We start from the raw sequence: 5,576 nt of genomic DNA, 5'->3' as shown, positions 1-5,576 counted from the left end.
CAATTAACTTACCTTAAACATGAAAGCATACGGTGGAAGAAAAGAGTATCCAGAATCATCATTTCCCTTTTCCTCATTTTCCACATGCTTAAATAACCTTATAAATGGATTTTTAATTCCTTTCTTGCTAAAAGACTACTTTACCCTTCCAACCTTCAATCTTTATTAATAAGTCATATATACAAAATTTTCCAAATTAGTCCTTGAACTTTTCTAATTATCAAAATTAAACCACTAACTTTTAAATCCTTACACTTTAGTAACTGACCCGATATTTGGGGTATTGACCCGAGAGATATGTGGACCTTGAGGACTTATCAATTGAATTCGTTAGGCCGAGTGTGAGCTTTATTAGATGTAATTTAGGCTCGAATTACCATAAAATGGGGAATTTGTATATGATGTAAAATATGAGGGACTAAAAGTGTAATTACAACTTTAAGAAAAATAGACTGATTTTTTTAGATTTCTTAGTGAGTTGGGTGTGACTTTTGGGAGACAAAAGCTGAAAAGCTTTATCTCTTCTCTTCATCTTCATCGTTCTTCATTTTTCATTCCTCAAACCCTATAGATTTAAGGTGGATGATAAGAGTTTATTTTATGTCTTTATCAACTTTTAATCCACCCTTAATCTTCGTACAACCATTTATGTTAAGAAAATTCTTGATTTCCTTGTTTGGCTAGAGAAAAGGGGTGTAAAGCTTCTTAGATAAAGAAAAGAAGATGATGAGAGTAATAACTAGCTAAAAGAGCTTCATTTCGACATTCTAGCATCAATGTAGTGTATTTTTAATCTTTAGTGGTGTTATAACTTTTATAATCATAACACTTTGTTGAGATTTAAGTGTTTAAGCATGTTAGAGTTCTTGCTTGATTTATACATAAGATATTTTTTTTTGTAAAGCTTGTGTTTTCATGGTACTAGATGATGTTAAATAACATCCTAAACTGTAAACATGATTTGAGATCAAACTAAGGCATTTGGGAGGAGTTTTTAGTGTTTCCCAAGCTTCAATGAGATAATTCTAAGTTTGAGTATTGATACAAATTAACTGAATGATTTTTGGCATTTTATAAGGGTAGTATCGATACTATAAGGGGTACTGATACTACTCCTATATTATCGATAATGGGGTAATTTTTGAAAACTTTGAAGCTATTTTTGGTGTTAATACTCAAGGGAGTATTGCTACTTGGCAAGTTAGTATCGATACTACATGTATGGTATAAATATTATATATTTCAAGTGGTCAAACATAACTTCTTTAAGGCCCACTCCAGTGACGGATGACTCATAATAGCAAGATTTAACCCGTGGGAGGATTAAATGGTTAATAGTGACTAAAAACACTCTTGGAAATGGTTTATGTCCACAACAACCTTAGTGATTGAATACTTCAAGTACCTTTAATCGAACATGTATCGAACAATCGTGAAAAAATGATCATTTTGAAGAATGTGCATGTAAGCGAGAGAATTTACCACGAGAATTGTGTGATGAGATTAACTAGAAGTCACCACGATTAATGAACTTAACAATACTCAAGCTTGACTCGGGTCATTTACAACCCTACATGGACCAATGTGGGCAAAGTATAAATCTTAAAACCGTTTTAAAAGGACATGGAAAGTGAAAGGCGGTGGCTGAAATGATCAGTCAATAATGTTCTATCATCGACATGGCTTTGCCTGCCACGTGTCTGACCTATGTGCAGATTCTCAGTTAGAAAGAAAACGGGTAAATTATACCTACTGCTCATTAAACTATATTAGAACAATTATTTTAGCTAATAAACTTTTAAAATTTATAAAATAATTATTAAGATTTTCAAAGGATAATAAAAAACCTTTACAATTATTAAATTATTATAAAATTATCATTAAATTTAGTAAAATATTATAAATTTAAAAAAAATTATTAAAATATCAAAATTTATTGAATTACAATAAAATAATCATTAGATTTTATTAAAATATTATAAGATTATTTGATTTTTATAGTTAATTATAACATAACAAAGATCATTTTATAAAAATTAATAAATTTTATAAATATTTTAAAAAAATTTAAAAATTAATGATCAAAATTATTTTTTTAATATAATTTAATAATATATAATTTATTTGTAGAAATTCGATATATTTTCTGAAAAAATAAACAATACTAAAACAATGTTGTTTTGAGTTTAAATATTTAAATATAAATGACCAATCTAATTAATTCAAAAAAAAAATTATCGAATACCTATCCTCTTAATATAACTATGGGTAAACTATACGTTTAGTACCTAAATTATCAATTTTAGTACTTAAATTTTTATTTTTTTTCAAAATTATATAATGTTTAGTTTTTATTTCATTTAATACATTGTCGTTAAAAATTTAATTTTGATCTGTTTTAGTACCTAAACTTTTAATTTTTTTCAAAACTTAATGTCAAATTTTGAACGTGATACTAAAATGAAACAAAAACTAAAATTTTTAACGGGTACTAAAATTAAACAAAAACTAAAATTTAAGTATGATTTTAAAAAAACTGAAAGTTTAAATACTAAAATAGATCAAAACTGATAGTTTCGATACTAAACTCTTGATTTACCCTATAATTCTCGGTTATCCATGGACCATGGGTTGGGATAAGGTGGTTTTGGTTTAAAAGGAGTAGAGACAAATAGAAAACACATGACATCAGGGTGAACCGAAACGGTTCAAGTGGGACCCGTTTTCTCCAACGGCCAACCCCTCCCTGAACCGACACGAAATAGAACCGTACCAAGAAAGACGGAGATGTTAACCGGAGTCAATGTTTTCCGGTGGACCCTCGCGAACCAAGCTGGGACCACGCTGGACCGTCCGATGACGCACATGTACCGAGCCTATCCCATCATCACCACCAGCAGCGACGTCACTATCCCGAAGCTGACCCCCACCCCTATCACCCTCCCCACCCATTCCTCCTCCCTCTAAACGGCGCCGTAAACAGCGCCTCCACATCTATTTGAATCAATAATCAAACACCCAAATTACTCATAAAATACATAGAAAGTACTTGAAATAAAACAGGGTAGACTATGTATTTACTCACCAGCTATCTTTTTAATTTAGTTTTGATCGCTTAACTATTATATTTTTTATAATTATATTTAAAATTTCATTTTGATCACCGTCATTTAAAAAATTAACGTGAAATTGAGGTTTCATTATAAGATAATGTCACTCTATCATTAAAAAGTTAAAAAGAATATATTATGTTACCAGTTTTATTTATTTTTTTAATAACGAAGGATTAAAGTGAAATTAAAACGTAATATTAATAAAATAAAAATAAAAATAATTAATGACCAAAAACGAAATCAAAATTATAATTATAATTAGATGACTGAATATGTAGTTTACTCAAGAAAATATTATATTACCATGTCGTAAGAGAGTAACATGGAGATGGAAGCGGCCATGAGACAGTAAAGAACGGTGACGATGACGACGGAGCCGGATACACAGATCGGAATATCCTTTATGGGATCACGAACTTCATTGGCCATCGTCGATACATCGTCGTATCTGATGTAACTCAGGTAAACCATTGCAGCTCCATTGAAGACACCGGAGGCACCGTATGGGAAAAAACCGGATGGATTTTGTGGATTCCCTGAGCGGCTGAAGTTGTTCCAATCGCCGCCCCAAAAACTCATTAATATTACGCAAGCTATGAAGAGGATATGTAGTCCGGTGAGGATCAAATTCACGACTGAGCTTTCTCTGGTGCTGTAACAGATGATGAGTGTGATGATCATTACGACGCCCGGAGCTATTAGGTCGATTTCGTTGAATCCGTTTGGGAGAAATGGGAGAACGAATCTCTATTTTGCTGTGGAGATACCCATTGCGGTGCCTAAATATGAGGTGAAGCCTCTGGCCATGGCGGCGTTCGACATGACGTATTCGGTTATTAAGTTGGCTCCAGTTAAAAATGCGGCAAACTCGCCGAAGGTGATTCGGACGCTCCACCGGCGACAGGCAAATGGACGGCGAATTCAGTGCAGCAGAAGGCGGAGAGGATGGCGCAGAGGCCAGCAATGGCGTAAGAGATAACGATAGAAGGGTCGGCGTAGAGACTACTAGCTCTACTGGTGGTGACAAACACACCTGCTCCGACCATACCTCCGATTCCGAGGTCGAGTAAATCGAACCAAAGGAGGGACTTTTGCATGTCCGAGCCTGAACGGGCCTTCAGACGACAGAGGTCTTGGTTGGAGTAAGAAACAGAGGGCGCACGGCTAGCAAAGCGGTGAAGGGTATGGGGCAAGGCGTGGAGGTAAGATTGGAGAGTAGAGAAAGAGGAAGAGTGGTTTTCCATTAGAAAAAGAAGAAAATAGAGAGTTATGCATTCATTAATAAAATTTATCATAGAGTGAAAGAGAAAGGCTGTCAATTTTCTCACTATCTTTCCAAGAAAAGGAAACAAGGATTTTTCGAGAAGAAGAAGGCAGCGCCTCAATCACTTAATGATCAACCCATTCGGTAATAATTAGAATGAATGAATGGCATGCTACGGTGCTTTTATATTATGAGAAAATAACCTCAGTGACAAAAAATGCCTTATAATATACGATTTTAACCAACTTTTTTTGGATTTTCCAAAATGAACAACTAAATCGCAATGCGATCGATAATTCGCAACGCGATCTCCGGTATCGCAAATCAGTTTCCAGATTCGCAACGCGATTCTGACTATCGCATTGCGATTTTCCAAATTCGCGTTGCGATTTTCCTAATTCGCAATGCGAATACGTAAATCACAACGCAAATCTGACTATCGCAACGCAATTCTGACTATCGCAACGAGATTCTGACTATCGCAACGCGATTCTGACTATCGCAACGAGATTCTGACTATCGCAACGCGATTCTGACTATCGTAATACTGAATTTCAAATTCGCAACTTGATTTCTGAATTCGCAACAGGTTTTAGTTTCACAACACAAATGTTTTGGGTATATAACTACGCAACAGCAGCAACTCATAACCTAAATCCCTAAATCGCAACTCATTCCATCTTCATCTATCACTCTCTCCGGCGACATCCATTCCTATATCCAACGACATCCTTCTCCATCCGGCAACAGGTTTTAGTTTCGCAGCTCGTTTGTTTAGTAAATTAATTTACAATAATGAAATCATCTAATGTTGATCATGTTTGGATAGATTTGTGTTTTGGAGGGTCATGGGAGAATGTTCATTGTGTTTTACAATATATGCCTTTATCTATGAATCTTCAACTAAAACTGTCATTAAAAAAGTTAACTTATGAAACTCTAATGTTACGTGTTGCAAATAAATTGAATTTAGAGCCCCTAAGTGGATTTAGGCTATCTTATCAGAGAAATGGTAAAGTTTATTTGTTAACCGACAATGAAGATGTTGAACGATTCATTGCTTATATTAGTGTTTCAAGTGATGATGTTACATTGTATGTTGTTGAACCTAGAAGTAGTGAAGTTGGGTCAGAAGCAGGTAGTAATCAACTAAGTTTTTCAACCCCAATTTATTGTGCTCAAAATTTAATGGTTCCACC

At 34.2% G+C, this 5,576-nt stretch overlaps 1 pseudogene; it reads right to left on the bottom strand.

Moving 5' to 3' along the window:
* Positions 1–2,708: 2,708 nt before the first annotated feature.
* On the bottom strand, positions 2,709–4,357 carry LOC120156240 (annotated as a pseudogene).
* Positions 4,358–5,576: the final 1,219 nt, after the last annotated feature.

Source organism: Hibiscus syriacus, unplaced genomic scaffold, assembly GCF_006381635.1.
Source record: "Hibiscus syriacus cultivar Baekdansim isolate YM2019G1 unplaced genomic scaffold, ASM638163v2 tig00111213_pilon, whole genome shotgun sequence".
NCBI lineage: Eukaryota > Viridiplantae > Streptophyta > Magnoliopsida > Malvales > Malvaceae > Hibiscus > Hibiscus syriacus.
Note: the sequence above shows the minus strand (reverse complement) of the source record. Positions and strands in the feature narration are given on the sequence as shown.